Raw genomic sequence first — 16,640 nt, 5'->3', positions numbered from 1 at the left:
TGGAGTGGTCTTTTTTTTATAAGACTCCGTAGGCTCATTGATGTCCATAATCACATTTCATGAACTACTCTCCTGGAGGTCCTCACCCATGCAAATACTCCACCTGGCACAAGAATTAGTTATCTTTCATTGTCTTTTCCAGACATTGCAAAACATCTTCAGATATTTAAAAAGCTATTGAAAGGTTTTCATGGGAAAGGTGACAGGACTAGAATTGCATTGTATTATGCTCTTTCTCTTAGTTGCTGTGCAATGGATTGGAAAGAAAAAAGTGGGGAGTTGAAAAAATCAATTAAAACTATTGATATTTGCTATTTTTGTTTTATTTTCATGAGTGTGTATAACATTATATTTTTTTTGTTCAAATGTGTGCATTTTATTACCAGAAGGAAGATTTCATATAGTCCTATTTCAGTTCTTTTAAATAGGCCATTTAAACAGGCCTTTGAATTTTGTCAGGGATTTTTTTCTGAGAGAAAACTTTGAAGGTAGAAGATTGAAAAGAGAAAAGAATATTAGAAGTAAGAAATGGTGTAGAGAAAAGAGGCAGAATTCACTTAGAAGTACTGGTCTGTAAGTTTGCTAATGACTAGACATACACTCCTAAACTTAACTGGAGATGCAGCCTCTCATTTTTGTCCACCTGGGTATGTAGAGGCTTCAGAGTAGTAGGACATCAATATCTGCTTGTAGAATTAATGAAAACATTCTTATCTTTCCCCAAAGTTTTTACACTCCATAGAGGAAGCTATATTGAGGAGATTTTTCTTCTGTACCTTTCACTGCCTTATCTATCAGATAAAAAGATGATGATGAGGTTCATGAACTTATGGATCTCTTTTTTTTGGTGGGGGTGGGTGGGAAGGGAAGGCAGTGATGGAACAAATACAGATACTTTATTTTTTCCATCATGGAATTGATTATATTTCTGTGGGTTCATTTTTTTTGGGGGTACAACTTTATATATTCCTCCATCATGGAAATACGCCAATTCTGAAATTTGAAATACTTACAGTCCATGATGGTTTCCTTAAGACAGACAAAGAGTGCTGATATGGATTCATGTTTGCAGGCAAATGCAGAGGACAGCATAGACTACACTTCAGTCATGCTGTCACTTAGATGGCTCTTCTACTCTGGTAATAGCTCTAGCTGGCTTATTAGTCTCTTGCACATATTTGTCTGGCAATGAAATCCTTCCTTTCTCATTAGGGACATGCACAATGTTGGACAAGAAATGCCTCAGGCTCGCTTTCAACACTCTATCACAGCTAGACTGTCCAGCAAAAGCCTTTAAAAATGCACTCCATATACTTCACACACAAAATACCCACAGCTAAATTAAGATGCTAATGACTGTGCTGATGACTCCAGCATAAAGATGCTGGCATGCTACTGAGAAGGAAATGTTTCTCCACTGCCAAATCCATTTAATATTTCAAGCAACTGGACCTTTTTATTTCTGTCATACCTCTTGCTCTGTATATTTTCATTGCAGAAAGACAAATTTTATTTTTTCATCTCTGAAGACTAATAGTTGTGATGAGTCAGATATGAAGCTGGAGTGTTTTTAATGCCACCTCAATATCTTTCTTCAAGCAGTATGAAAAGAGGCTTCACTTGACCACCTGACCACATCACAACTCTTCTGGAAGAGGGTATTCAGGTATCTTGTCTAGCTCTTGGTCATTGGTCATTCATCCCTGCTCCCTTTAGTTACTCAGTGTATCTGGTGACTCCTTCAATGAAACAATAAATTATACAATAGTTTTTAGTACAAGTCTGTTACAGGCCTCTCAACCTATATTAGAATCTTCACATCCTCACTTCACATCTGCTCCTTCTTTAGTCTTCTTCCTTTTAATCAGTGGAACTGCCATCCACCATCAAGGCAGAACATGATGTCATCCTAGGTATATTTCCGTCATTAGCACTTCTCACATCTATGAAGCCCTATCAATTGTAATTTTAAAATATCTCTTAAATCTGAGCTTTTATTCATTTCCATGGTCACTGTTAAATTTCAAGACACCTTGTCTCTAGGTGGACTAGTTTAATGACACCCTAAATGATTAATACCTACATAAAATAATGGAGAGCTTACTGAGACCATACAAGTGTTTGTATTTCATCTGTAAATAGGTGGAAAACATAGTTTCAAAAGTCTCAGGAATAAACTTAATGACAGGTATTAATGCTTTTGCATAAATTAAATCTCAGAGACTTATTGGAATATAGAAAGTGTACAAGAAATATTGAGTAAATGCAGAGCTGTGGCATTCTCTTAGATGTTATAGGTATCTATTTCTCTGTTTTATGTTTCTTGTTCAATCGCAATTAAAATGTCTTGATTTGCTTTTCTCTTTTACAAGAAATATGTCAAGTAGGGCTCAAATAGCTCTATACACAAGTAAATGCTGGCTAAAATAAAACAGAGCTATTTGGAAACAGTCAAGCTCAAAACCAAGAAACAGACAAAAATGACGAAAACATGCACCATCAGGGATGTGAGCAAAAGCACTTGCCAATATCCCCATGGCAATGTTGAAAATATATCACTATCTTTTTTTTTTTTTTTTTAATAAATTTTATTGTTATATTCCCCATACAATTGCAGCCCCCCCATTCTGACCCCAATCCCTCCCCTCCCCCCCCCGCCCCCTAAAAGTGTCTCTGGTTCATAGTTTTTTGTTGATTTTGATTTTCACTTTCTTATAGTTATTCATTTTCCTGGTCCCTTATTTAAGTTTTCTAGATTCCTGCTATGAGTGAGACCATCCGGTATTTTTCTTTTTCTTTTTGGCTTATTTCGCTGAGCATGATCCCTTCCAGCGCCATCCATGTTGCTGCAAATTGCATGTGTTTATCTTTTTTGAATGCTGAGTAATATTCCATGGTATATATGTACCACATCTTCTTGATCCAGTCATCTATTTTTGGGCATTTGGGTTGTTTCCAAAGCTTAGCTATTGTAAACAGTGCTGCTATAAACATAGGGGTGCAGGTGTTCTTTGGAATTGATGTTTCTGTGTCCTTTGGGTAAATACCTAGGAGTGGAATTGCTGGATCATATGGAAGTTCTATGTTTAGTAGGTCCAGAAATCTCCATACAGCTTTCCACAGTGGTTGGACCAGTTTGCACTCCCACCAACAGTGCAGAAGAGTTCCTTTTTCTCCACACCCTCGCCAACATTTGTTGTTGCTAGTTTTTTTAATATGTGCCATTCTCACTGGTGTAAGATGGTATCTCATGGTAGTTTTGATTTGCATTTCCCTGATGACAAGTGATGTTGAACATTTTTTCATATGCCTGTTGGCCATTTGCATTTCCTCTTCAGAGAAGTTTCTTTTAAGCTCTTCTGCCCATTTTTTGACTGGATTATTTTCTTTGTTGTTGTTGAGTCTCATCAGCTCTTTGCAGATTTTTGTGATCAGTCCTTTATCATTAGTGTTGGGTGCAAAAATGTTCTCCCAGTTGGTGGGGTTTCTCTTTGTTTTTGTTATTGTCTCTTTTGCTGTGCAAAAGCTCTTTAATTTGATGTAGTCCCAGCTGTTTATCTTTGCCTTCACTATCACTGCTTTGGGTGATGTGTCTGTAAAGATGTCTTTGATGTGCAAATCACGTAGTGTTTCGCCTATATTTCCTTCTATGTATTTTATGGTTTCAGGTCTTATGTCTAGTTCTTTAATCCATTTTGAGTTGATTTTTGTGTATGGTGTGAGGTGGTGGTCAAGCTTCATTCTTTTGCATGTAGCGACCCAGTTTTCCCAGCACCATTTATTGAACAAACTTTCTTTGCTCCAATGCATATTCTTTGCTCCTTTGTCAAAGATTAGTTGACCATAAATCTGTGGGTTTATTTCTGGATTTTCTATTCGATTCCATTGGTCTGTATGTCTGTTCTTGTTCCAATACCATGCAGTTTTGATGATTATAGCTTTGTAGTATAGTTTGAAGTCTGGGAGTCTGATGCCTCCATTCCCTTCTTTTTTTTCAGGAGAGCTTTGGCTATTCGGGGTTTTTGGTGATTCCATATGAATTTCATCAATAATTGTTCTATTTCTTTGAAGAATGACATTGAAATTTTGATTGGAATAGCATTGAATCTGTATATTGCTTTTGGTAGGATGGCCATTTTAATAATGTTTATTCTTCCAATCCATGAGCAGGGGATGTCTCTCCATTTCTTTGTGTCTTCTTCTATTTCTTTTAACAGTGTTTTATAGTTTTCTTTGTATAGGTCCTTTACCTCTTTTGTTAGATTTATTCCCAAATATTTGATTTTTTTTGTTTCAATAACAAAAGGGATGGTCTTTTTGATTTCTTCTTCTTCAGATTTATTGTTTGTGTATAGGAAGGCTACTGACTTTTGCGTGTTGATTTTGTATCCTGCCACTTTACTGAACTGATTGATGAGTTGAATTAGCTTTTCTGTGGAGTTTTTGGGGTTCTCTATGTATAATATCATATCGTCTGCAAATAGTGATAGTTTGACTTCTTCTTTTCCTATTTGGATTCCTTGGATGTCTTTCTCTTGTCTTATTGCCCTGGCTAGGACTTCCAGTATTATATTGAAAAGCAATGGTGAGAGTGGACATCCTTGTCTTGTTCCAGATCTTAATGGAATTGCTTTCAGCTTTTCACCATTGAGAATGATACTGGCTGTTGGCTTGTCATAGATGGCCTTTATGATGTTGAGGTATGTTCCTTGTATCCCCAGAATTTCAAGGGCTTTTATCATGAATGGGTGTTGCACTTTGTCGAAAGCTTTCTCAGCATCTATTGATATTATCATATGGTTTTTATATTTCTTTTTGTTGATGTGTTGGATAACGTTGATTGATTTTCGGATGTTAAACCATCCTTGTGCCCCTGGAATGAATCCAACTTGGTCGTGGTGAATTATCTTATGGATACATTGTTGGATTCTGATAGCTAAAATTTTATTGAGGATTTTTGCATCAGTGTTCATTAGGGAGATTGGCCTGTAGTTTTCCTTTTTTGTGTTGTCCTTGTTCGGTTTTGGTATTAGTGTAATGTTGGCTTCATAAAACGTGTTTGGTATTGTCCCTTCCTTCTCAATTTTTTGGAAGAGTTTGTGAAGGATAGGCACTAATTCGTCTCTGAATGTTTGGTAGAATTCATTTGTAAATCCATCAGGTCCTGGGCTTTTGTTTTTGGGGAGGTTTTTTATTACCATTTCAATTTCGCTAATTGTAATTGGTCTGTTTAGGTGTTCTATTTCTTCTTTATCTAGCTTTGGGTGATTGTAGAGTTGTAGGAATTTGTCCATCTCCTCTAGATTGTTAAACTTGTTTCCATATAACTGTTCATAGTAGTTACTGATTATTCTTTTGATTTCTGCTGTGTCCGTTGTGATTTCTCCTCTTTCATTGATGATCCTGTTTATTTGTGCTTTCTCCCTTTTTTCCTTTGTGAGCCTGGCTAGGGGTTTGTCTATTTTATTGATTTTTTCAAAAAACCAGCTCTTGGTTTCATTGATCTTTTGGATTGTTTTTTTAGTTTCAATTTCATTTATTTCTGCTTTGGTTTTTATTATTTCTTTTCTTCTACTGGTTTTGGGGTTTTTTTGTTGTTCTTTTTCTAGATCTTTGAGCTTCGAGATGAGGTTGTTTCTTTGCGTTCTTTCTTGTTTCTTGATGTGAGCTTCTATTGCTATATATTTTCCTCTTATTACTGCTTTTGCTGCATCCCATAGATTTAGGATATTAGTGTCCTCCTTGTCGTTCAATTCAAAAAATTTTTTAATTTCTTCTTTGATCTCCTCATTAGTCCAATGGTCTTCCAGTAGTGTGGTTTTTAATCTCCATGAGGTAGGAAAGTTCCTTGCCTTCTTTTTATGGTTTATTTCTAGTTTGATGCCTTCATGGTCAGAAAAGATGGTTGATATGATTTCAATCTTGGTGTATCTGTTGATGTTTGTCTTGTGCCCCAGTATGTGATCGATCCTGGAGAATGATCCGTGTGCGCTTGAGAAAAATGTGTACTCCGTTTTTTTGGGGTTTAGTGTTCTATAGATGTCTGTTAAGCCTAATTGCTCTAGGTCCTTATTTAGAGCTTTGGTTTCTTTACTTATTTTTTGTCTTGTTGATCTATCCATTGTTGATAGTGGTGTGTTGAAGTCTCCCACTACGTATGTGTTTTCTCTGATGTCTGTTTTCAGAGAGGACAACAGTTGTCTGATATATTTTGGTGCTCCTTCGTTTGGTGAGTATATGTTAATGAGTGTTATTTCTTCTTGAAGTATTGTCCCCTTGATCATAATGTAGTGACCATTGGGGTCTCTTTTTATCTTTTTGAGTTTGAAATCTGTTTTATCTGATATAAGTATAGCTGTTCCTGCTTTCTTTTTTGGCCCATTTGCTTGTAGGATTGTTTTCCATCCTTTAACTTTGAGCCTACTTTTATCTTTTGTAGCTAAATGTGTTTCCTGGAGACAGCAAAAGGTTGGGTTTTGTTTCTTAATCCAGGCTGCCACTCTGTGTCTTTTTATTGAAGAGTTTAGTCCATTTACATTTAGAGTTAATATTGATATGTTAACATCTGTATTTGCCATTGTGTTTGTCTTTCCTTTGATTTTATTTATTTATTCTTTTAATAACTTTTTTTTTTTTTTGGCCTTCTTTCATTGTTATTCGTCCCTCTGAGGTTCTGGCTTTAGGACTCCTTGTAGTATTTTTTGGAGTGGGGGTTTAGTTGCAATGAAATTCCGGAGTTTCTGTTTGTCTGGGAAGGTCCATATTCTTTCTTCAAAGAGGAAGGAGAGCTTTGCGGGATAGAGTATTCTTGGTTGGCATCTGTTTTCTTGGAGTCTGTTGGCTATGTCCCTCCACTCTCTCCTTGCCCGTAGTGTTTCTTCGGAGAAGTCTGATGTCAGCCTGATTGGTTTTCCTTTGAATGTTATCTGTTTCTTCCCTCTTGCCAGCTTCATTATTTTTTCCTTGTCCTGGATTCTTGGGAGCTTTACTATTATGTGTCTTGCTGTATTTTTCCTTTCGTCGTGGAAGTTTGGTGTTCTTCTTGCTTCTTGTATATCAATTTTCAGCTCCTTCTTCACATTTGGGAAGTTCTCTTCAATTATCTCTTTGAATATTTTCTCTGTTCCTACATCTCTCTCCTCTCCTTCTGGTATTCCTATAACTCTTATATTTCCTTTCCTCATGGAGTCAGATAGTTCCCGAAGTCTTTCTTCGTTCTTTTTCCTTCGTACTTCTCTTTCCTTTTCTGTTTTGGTTCTTTTTATTTCTGTGTCTTCAAGATTACTTATTCGTTCTTCCATTTCATCTATTCTGCTTTCATTGCTTTTCCCAGAATTCTTTAGTTCTTCCATTAATTCTTTGATCTCCTGCATTTCTTTTACTTCCCTCTTTAGGGACTCAATTTCTTTCTTCTGACCATTGTTTTCCCTCTCTAGGGACTCAATTGCATTCTTCTGATCGTTGATTATTTTTCCCTTATCATTGTTTTCCTTTATGACTTCTGTCAGTTTTTTAATCACGGCAATTTTAAATTCTCTTTCTGGAAGGCTCAGAAATTCTTCCAAGTTATTGTCTTTGCAATCTGGGGGCTGGCTTTCTTTTTGTGGTGTGCTTTTTCTCTGGAGAGTTGCTAGGTTGCGTGTGGTTCTTCTCCTCCCTACTGTCTGTTTTCTAATTTGCCGTATGCGTTGGGACACTGTGTTGTTGGGACTGGCCGGCATCTTGGGTGGGCTTCTCTGTTCCCCTCTGGTTCTACCAGGAGTCATCTGTCAGTTTCAAGCAGCCTTTAATGGAGAAAGGTCCCTGTTCTAAAATGCCGATGTGGGGACACACTCCCCTGTGCGCCTGGTCTGCCCCGGCGGTGGGTTCCTGCTCCCCTCTGGGCTTGGACTGCAGGCCAGAGGGGGTCTGGCGTGGGCGAACTTCCCCTGCTCACCTCTGGCTCCTGAGGAAGCCTTCTGCAGGTAGTCTTTACTGAAGAAATGTCCCTGTTCTAAAATGGTGATGTGGGACACACTCCCTGCGCGTCTGGTCTCAGGCACACTCTTCTGCGCGCCTGGTCTGCCCCGGCTGTGGGTGCTCGCTCTCCCTGTGGGCTCAGACTACTTGTTCGGAAGGAGCCAGGTGTGGGCTAACTCCCCAGCTGGCCACTAGCTCCTTCAGTAGCCTGTGCTGGGGTCAAGTCGCTAGGTGGCGCCAGAGATCTCTCCTAGAGCCCTTGGGGAGCTGATTTTCCACCCCGTGGGACAGGGAGCAGAGCGGGGATGGTAGGGTACACCTCAACGGCTTTGGGGTGCTGTGTCTGCCTTGTGCCCCACCGTCGTGGGAAACCCACGCCCCTAATTTCGTGCCCCGGGTCTCAGTTCCAAAGCCCTCAGTTCCAGGACGCGGGCTGTAGCCCAGATCAGTGGCGCGGGAATGGCGCCTTTTGAATCCCGCTCCCCTGCCTGGGCGCCTTGTTCCTGCTCACTCAGGGAGGGCCTCCGCGGTCTCCCCGCAAGCCTAGGTCGCAGGCGCGGGGACCTGGGCAGCTGCGATCCGGTCTGGATCCGCGCCACTTTCCGCGCAAGCTTACCGGGCGGCCGGGGCTGTGTGCTGGTGCTGGTCTCCTCCTGGGGGGCGGGGCTCTCTTTAATGGCGCCTGGACCTCACCTCCGCGGCGGATCCTGCAGGGTTCGCCTCAGCTCCCGTTCACGGGGTGTGGTGGCTGCAATAGTTCCTTTCCACTCACAGTCCCGCTTGCTGTGTCCGTTTTTCTTGTTGGCCGTTTTGGTTTGTTGTTTCCTCCTCTCTGCCGGGCGGAGAGTGCCGCCTCTGTGGGCGGGGGAGGGGAGCAGGGTTCTGCGCTTCCCTCCCTTCTCGTCCTCTTTTATGGCAACTTTCTTCTTCGGGCAGTTTGCTGGAGTCGTCCGTTTTTCTTCCGTGTCCCAGTTCTCACTGGGACCTGCCGCTTTTCCTCCCTATTAACTTTTTTTAATGGGAGATCTTACTCGCAGCGTCTCCTCGCCGCCATGTTGCTCCGCCCACCGAAAATTCTATATCACTATCTTAATGCCTTGGTTCTGTGTTTTAGATACACACAGAAGGAGAAATATTTAACCACAGAGTTCAAATGCGTAGAGAACTGGCACTAAGCTTCTTGCCTAAACACAGAGCCATCAAGAGTTGCCCCATCCCTGAAATGAACAATAGAAAATCTCTATTCCTCATCTCTAGGAAGCATTCAGGTAGATTATCTTCCATTAGGTTGGCCATAGGTGAAAAATGTTCATGAAAAATGAAAACTTAATAATTGTGTCAGATGTCATGAAGGGCCAAGAAATTATGAGGCAGTGAAGAACCGGTGAGAAAATACCCTGAACTTGTAGTTAATCAAAGAACTGCTATGGTAGACATTTCTACAATTCAGAGCATATTTGACTTTCCAAAAAAAAAATACAGAATGGGAGGATGAAAATAAATTTATAGTGAGTGTTCAAAATACACAGAATGAACCACTGTGGGAGAGAGTCACATATTCAGTAAATGGAAGAATTTAGATGTTTAGTCCTAGGACATACCAAAATATTTTGAAAGAAAAGTTTATATACATTTATTTCAATTATTCAAAGAGATATCAAATAGAAGTCCTAAGACAGGAACAAAAAATGCATAAAAATAATTAATAAATGCAAAAAATAATTAAGTTTGAAAAGGCTTATACATAAATAGTCTATATATCAAAAATTCTGAATGCAGTGGTTAAACAGTAAATCAGACATTGCAGCAGCTGAAAAAAGAATTCATGAGTGGGAAAATAAGTCTTAGGAAGTCTCTCAGAATGCACCATTTGAGAGAGAAAGTTATGGAAAATGTTAAAATATTAGTAAAGAGATATGGAAGTAAAAATGAGAGTATATGTCTAGAAGGCAATATTAACTAGTCAAGCTAATGAAGTTTCTAAGGAAAACAAATTTTCAAATTGAAGGAATAATTTGAATCTCAAGCAAGAAAAAGTTGCAAACAAACCTTACACAGAAAAATCGTGATAAAATGACATAATTTAAAAGACAAAATTATAAAAACTGTTAGAAGATAAAGATTACTTAGAATACATTTTTGAATTGGCAGACACTTTTCAGTAATAGTAGATCTCAAAATGTAATGGTATTGCATCCTGAAAATGCTAAAAGAAAGAATTGTTGAATAAAAATTAGAATTTTAAATGAAATATGCATAATTTTACTAAAATCTAGATTTCATTAAAATCTAGTCTGACTAGACTAGGTTTTTCTGTGGAGAAAAGAGTCTCAGTGGCCTAATACAATGAGAGTTTACTTTTCCTTCTTACTTTGCTGCATATAACTCTCCAGGTTAACTTTTCTTAGCTCTGGCTGCTCTAGTTCTCAGTTTTAGGACCTCCCTGTGAGTCTTTGTGTTTTCTGTAGCAGGAGAAGAAAGTACATGGAGAGTGTATACCTGTTTCTTTTCTGCTTTAGCTCAGAATTGACATATGTCACTTCCTCTCAAAGTCCTTAGCCAGTAATTTAGCCCCACCTAATTTTAGAACCAGAACCAGTAAATCAGCCCCATCTAATTTTTTTTTAATTTATTTATTTATTTTATACAAGAACTGGAGTACAGGCCAGATGTGGGGAAGGGTGAGAGAATTCACCAGAGAAAGAGCGGGGAACAGAACAGGCAGACCAACGAAATACACTGCTGAGGGGAGCAGCGGGCGAAACAGGAGAGATCTGCCGCTCCATGTTATACCCTCACCAGCCGGCTGGGATCGAGGCTGCGGACAGCTTCACAGTGCTGTGCTCAACCACCTACACCACCAGGGGAGGCCCTAACCCCACCTAATTTTAAGGGAAAGTAATATTGTGAACTGTTGTTTTATCCTTACCTGGAAAGAGACGCAAAACAGATATTGAGAGCGCTATCAGCTCTTGTCACCAGATCTTTAGTTGCTTCTTCTACCCAAATACAGAACATTCATACGAATCCCCTTCTTAACAGAGAAAATCCAACTGTCTTATCTAATTAATCATAGGATCATGGTCTAAATCCAGAATCTCTGAGGGATGCAAAGTAATCTCTGTTAGCTCCAGGTATAACTCTTCTCAGCTCAGGGGACTATTACATGAAAATTTTCCACTTTGAAACACAATTTATGATGGTGGAATGGGTTTTGGTTGAGTACAGTAAGTACTACCTTCAGAAATGGAGTGAGTATAAAATACAATCTTTACTGGCTCTGTAACAACTCTGAGATACTCATGGCAGGGATTGTGAGGGTGCTCTTACCCAGAGGTGACTGGTGTTTGTTAAGTAGGCCCAGATCTGATTTCTGAAAAATTATCTGTGGTTCTGTATTCTCTCAATCTACCATATACAGGTGGAGTTTCTCTTTCATTATTCCTCTTGGATGCATCTGAAGTGCCATCTTGAAATTTGCTCTGCTGGGAAGATGTACTGCTTTCTCAGCTTACTACCTGTTCATAGAAGGTTGGATGTTCAAGTATTATTTTAGGTCTTGAACAGCTGTAAGAATTCTGAGTTCATGCTTTTGTTACAACTCTGTCGACATTTATTAGGTTTCATTTTTATTTGATTGAATTCAGTTCCATATACCAATCATTACTTTGAGAGTTCTTTTCAAAGCAAGAGTCTCCACATAAGCTCTATATCTTTGCTTTGCTTTGCTTTGTGCATATCTTTTTTTCTCTCTCTCTCATTCAACTTGAAGAGAACTAAACTGCAGATGTAAGGATTCTGAGGAAAATGAGAGGGGACATACTTACCATGCTCCAAGGAGTATCTGTGTTTCGTTCTGCATTGCTTTGATGCAGAGTGCAAAGGGAAAACCAAACTACATATTATTTTATTCAAAATATAAACATTAATGACAGAGGAAGGGAAATGGAAAGTATGCCCTGGGCTATTCTCAAAACTAGCATGAATATAATAATTGCATTTCTGTCTACCTCATTTTTAAGTCATATCTTTTATACCTAGTTTAAAATTGTTACTAGTGAGCAAAAACAGATACACAGTTTATCTATAGTAAACGAGAACTCTTCAGTGGTGCTCTGGTATCTCTATATCTGTATCACAAGTGTAGGCAGCAACTTACAGCACAGATGAATTTCATGCAACATGTTAAGTTTTTGGCTTTGTGATTTTACAAATGATCTCGTTCAGAACTAGACTTCTTATATTCAGTCAGTTATGTCGGCGGTTAAATTTGCCTGGGCTTTTTCTCTTCCATATACTATTGGTCTGTTGAGAGTAAGTCACTTTCTTCTTATAAATCTGGTAAGAGAATATTAGCAATGATATGAAATCAGTATAGATTCCAGTAGGACATCATGCATTGCCAGTTTCCATAAAAGACCATTTGTTTTTTCAAGTTCTAGATGCAGAAACCCAAAGGGAACTCAATTAATGAGAATATTCAATTCACAGGAACCTCTGAGTCAGGAGGTCTATGGCTGCCAACGTTATGATTATGGCTTCATCACTTGACAATCATAGCAATGATTTCTAAGAGTTCCCATATGAGCATGTTGCACATTACAGTTTTTTCCTACAATCTTGAATTAGCTCAGAAAGCTTGTTAATTGCTTAAACTATTCCAAGCTTGTTTGGATAGAAAATCAGCCTGAAACATATTAGCTCACTGCTCTGTTAGCATGGCCATTTATACAGACCTGAATATCAGTTACAAAAAAGTTATTTTTTAGCATCTCGTTCAATATTTCATCAATTCCCAGCACACTTGCTGCCTTGAAAATATCCTCCATAATCTTTCTTCCCCCCGAAGCATATATAAACAAATCTAATTCCTTGTTAGAAACTAATTGCAACTGCCATATAACTGTGCCTCTGAAATTTTCTAAAAATATTACCCATATGTCAAGGTCTTCCCCTAACTGCCTGGTTATTCTAATGAGAGAATTATTTCTTCTTCCTGCTGACTGCACTATATCTGTTTTGTAAGCTAAATATCTACTGCAAATATATCTTCAGTATAACTCAAGATTATCAATGGTCCAGTGATAATAATTGTGACAGGATACCTTAGAAAAAGCACCATTGATATAGAGGGTCAGGCTGGAATAGCTCTTTTACCTTTGGGATATTTCCTAATATATTCATTTTACAAGGTGGTTGAGGAAGCTTCTGGAAAGTAAACCAAAGTGACTTTGACCATAGTTTATACATAGATAAGCATCCCAGGAAGCCTTTCAGATATGTGTGATAATATGAAACTTTGTCGAAGTACCTTAGAATTGATGTGAGAGGATATGGCTGAAAGAATGAGATTAGTATGTTAGGCTGAAATCAAATCCTTAAGATTATTGGAAAATGCCGTTCTATAGATAGTGCCGGGGGCCCTTATTTTAACCCGACTCAGTCTAATGGACACAGTAGTATGCTTTCAAGACCCCCACTTCAGGACCTTCCCTGAGCTGCTGAAATTTTGGTTGCCAAAGACTTGCAGCTGAGTCCTCTTCTTAGGATTACTCTGGCATCAAATATTTTGGGTTGAGTCCCTCTCTGGAAATTGGTCATAATAGAGGGCAACCTTTGTCAATGTTATACTCTGATCTCTACGGAGTTGGCTGAGGCCTCTTTGGAATGCATTTTAGTTCATTTTCTCCTTTTATTTAATCCCTTTTTCCTCATTTCCATATAAGTCATAATGGTTCGGGAGAACACATTCCCTAACAGATACCCTGCACACAAATCTCTTGAATCTGAAACAAATACATCATTGCTGTAATCTGGAGTTGTGCTGATAATAATATTCTTATAACAGATATTTAACTTTATGCTTGGGTTACTTTTACTCTTGAGAAAGGGGAATACTTAGGTTTTTCAGGGACTGTTGGACGTAAGGTCCTACCTGAGATGGATACCAAGGGAACCCAACATGTCATCATAGAATTGGGACATAGGTGGGCCAGGCAATAGATGAAGTTCTGGTCCATTTTGCAAAGAGTGTGTCCACTAGCATCTATGGACTAGTTGTCATTACCCGTTCTGAAAATAAAATTAGAATGGAGGCACTAAATGTTTGGTGGAACACCCATTTTATTTTTTGGTTTATGGCATAAGAGCTATCATGGTGGATAAAGCCAACTCAAAGCAGTTCAACATTTTCCTCCACCCAGTTCTGCCTTTTCCTCCTCTCACATGGGGCTATATTGGTAAGTGTTTAGCAAACGAATCTCCTGTGGGGGGAGAGGAGACTTTATTGCATTTGCCAGTTTCCAAGTGTGGATCTCACCATGGCCAAATTTAAGCCACCAACTTGACATCATTGAATGCAGAATTGAAAAGAGGTGCACACGATTGCTCCTTATACGTCAGTACAAGTTGATTCTGGCACACACCTGCTGGGCTTATTCCTCAGTGCACTCCTTAAATCCCTAGTATAAAAATATTGACCTTAGAGTCTTTTTCTGAAAAAAACCTATTCACAACATGCAGCTATTGCTCATTATGTATATAATCTGGTAGAGTGTACAAAAAATCCAAAACATCTCAGGGTCTAAGCGATCAGACTGTTAGATTTAATGTTACAGCTAAAATGCAAGGAAGAAATACTCACTTTCACATCAATTTTTAGTGGAGAGTGATAAGCAGCAACCTGAAGGAAATAGCTGTGGCATTGGTGTCCTGGATTGTGTTGAGGAACATGCCAGGCATGGGGCAAGTATGGGTGGTGGCCTGAGGAAGCAAGAAAAACTGCAGCTACCCATCCACAGATATTCAAAACTATTGTGATGTTACAGACAGTAGTGTGATATATTGGCTGACTAATGTCATTGCTGAGGTCTGGGACTAGGTTTTCTGGGACTAATGTCATTGCTGAGGTCTGGGAGCTTTGTGTTCTACCATGATGCTAGTAACTGTATTCTAGATTTTGTGTATACACACACACACACATACACTATAATATATTTAATACGTATACTATATTCCTTAAAACAACACTGAAAGTTAAATTTTTTTTCTCAGAAACTAAGACAGAGGGGGAGTTAAGTGATCTGATTAAGGGCATTCATTACATAAGAGCCCAACTTGGAATTTTATTGCAAGTCTGGTTCCATGACACTCACTTCACCACCCTCCCCCCTCCAGTGTTTATAGGTGAATCACGATTCTAAGAACTATGACAACTATTTAAAAAAATCTATTTATAACAACTAAGAATTGTATTTCTCATTTTACAGACCAGGAAACACTCCATAGAGGAATCTTAATAAGAACTGTAATAGCACTCTTCAAAAACCAGAATGAATCATTGTCCAAAAACTCACATATAACCCAAATCTAATTCAGGTTGCTTTTAAACATTTAATATCTTACCTTTGTAATGTTTTCCTGCTTATTATACTACCACATTTTACTTCTATTTGAAATGCTTCCAATGGGGTCAAATGGAGGTGTCAATATTAGATGTCTTGTTTTCTACTTTCACCTCCCACAACAAAATGCTGTTCTTTCCTTTGGTAAAACTTCCTTTTCAGACATAGGCAAGATTCTAATGTACACACATATTATCATCATCATCGTCATTCTTGCAGGTTTCATGGGAGACAGAGCAGCAACTATCTGGAAAATTGCCAATCCCTGTGAGGGAAGGAAAGAGAAAATGCAGCAAATTGTGCACTGGTTCTTAGAATTTCCATCTGGAAAGGATACATATCACATCAGCTTATTTCAAAGTCCAGTGCAGTTCATCTAACTTCAAGATGGCATGGAAGTTTAATCTATTACTTACCTAGAAAGAGAATAAAAATATTTTATGGAGTTTTCACTGACTACCACAATTATTATAAAAGTAAGTGAGAATATTGGCAATTATCTGTGAAATGAAAAGACAGACAAGAAGTATATAAGGAATGATTTGAAAAATCTTTGAAGCATGGAGGAAACCTCATACTTCCAAAACCTTCATGCTACCTTTGCTGAAATAATCAATTTTGTTAATTTTTGTCTACTTTGTGAAATTCTTTCTGATTTTTTTTTATAAAGACACATTTATTCAACACCAGATCAGACTATTAGATTTAGCAATCCAACAGCATGGGTGAAAAAAAAAACAAACTATGTTAACACCCTATGTTGGAATACTTTATACTTTCCACAGAATAAAAGTAAAAACAACAGGTTACACAATTAGTCACAAATACAGTCCTTGAGATTTTTTTTTAAGATTTATTTATTTATGCATACAAGAACTGGAGTACAGGCCAGAGGTGTGGGGGGTGAGAGAATTTACCAGAGACAGAGTGGGGAACACAACAGGCAGGCAGACTGAAATACACTGCTGAGGGGAGCATGGGCATGATAGGAGAGGTCTGCTGCACCATGTGGGTAGCTCCTTGGCTGGGGATCAAGCTCCTGCTGCAATGGCTGTGGCTAGCTTCATAAGTTGCGTCTTAACCCCTTGCGCCACCTGGGAGGCCCAGTCCTTGGGTTTTTTGCCCGTGCACATGAGTGATGTCTAAAACATGTCTTCTTTGTGTGCTAGGCCACGCCACCATTGTGCTTGGCAAAATTCACAAATGTGTTGTGACCTTCAGCTTGCCCATCGCTTTTCTGGCTCTCCCCTCCTGTTAAGCTTTGTTTCCCTGAGTTAC

At 38.7% G+C, this 16,640-nt stretch overlaps 1 long non-coding RNA gene across 2 annotated transcripts in view; it reads right to left on the bottom strand.

Annotated features, from left to right (window-relative positions):
• Positions 1-12,283, bottom strand: part of LOC129144883 (uncharacterized) — a 37,280-nt gene extending 24,997 nt beyond the window's left edge. For both annotated transcript variants that reach the window (XR_008549682.1, XR_008549683.1), the window contains exon 1: positions 12,119-12,283. This is a non-coding gene — a long non-coding RNA (uncharacterized LOC129144883). The remainder of the gene's footprint in view (positions 1-12,118) is intronic.
• Between the last annotated feature and the right edge of the window lie 4,357 nt (positions 12,284-16,640).

This window comes from Talpa occidentalis, unplaced genomic scaffold, assembly GCF_014898055.3.
Source record: "Talpa occidentalis isolate TD23 unplaced genomic scaffold, MPIMG_talOcc4v2.1 talOcc4.7, whole genome shotgun sequence".
Taxonomy (NCBI): Eukaryota; Metazoa; Chordata; class Mammalia; order Eulipotyphla; family Talpidae; genus Talpa; species Talpa occidentalis.
The sequence above is the reverse complement of the archived record's forward strand: the minus strand, read 5'-3'. Positions and strand labels throughout refer to the sequence as shown.